Here is a 452-nt window from a genome sequence, read left to right as displayed (position 1 = left end):
ATAATAGACATCTAATAAATGAATTTATTAAGTATATGAACATATTTGTTGGAAGAATGAACTTTTTCATTGATTTAAATAAATGTTATATTAAGTTATGATATATTCAAGTACAGCATATTAATAAACAGTGATTTGTTATATTAATAAATCCAGTTATTAGCTAATAAAAAATACTCAATAAAATATTCATAATATCTATTAAAAGTTCATTATATCAATGAATTTAAAGTCAGTAAATGTCATTCATTGATATTATGAATAACATTTTTTTCAGTGTACGACTTAAAACTTCACGACCGTCTACGATTTCTATGTAAAGGACCCTTATGTCTTTGATTCAGCAGAACACAACAATTTTACAACCGTTTTATGATTCTCTGCTGAGATTGGACCATTCCTCTTGATCTAAAAGCATAACCCAATTAGCGCGAAGAAAACTTCCAACAGTT

Source organism: Trachymyrmex cornetzi, unplaced genomic scaffold (assembly GCF_001594075.2).
Source record: "Trachymyrmex cornetzi isolate Tcor2-1 unplaced genomic scaffold, Tcor1.1 scaffold492, whole genome shotgun sequence".
Classification (NCBI taxonomy): Eukaryota; Metazoa; Arthropoda; class Insecta; order Hymenoptera; family Formicidae; genus Trachymyrmex; species Trachymyrmex cornetzi.
The sequence above is the reverse complement of the archived record's forward strand: the minus strand, read 5'-3'. Positions refer to the sequence as shown.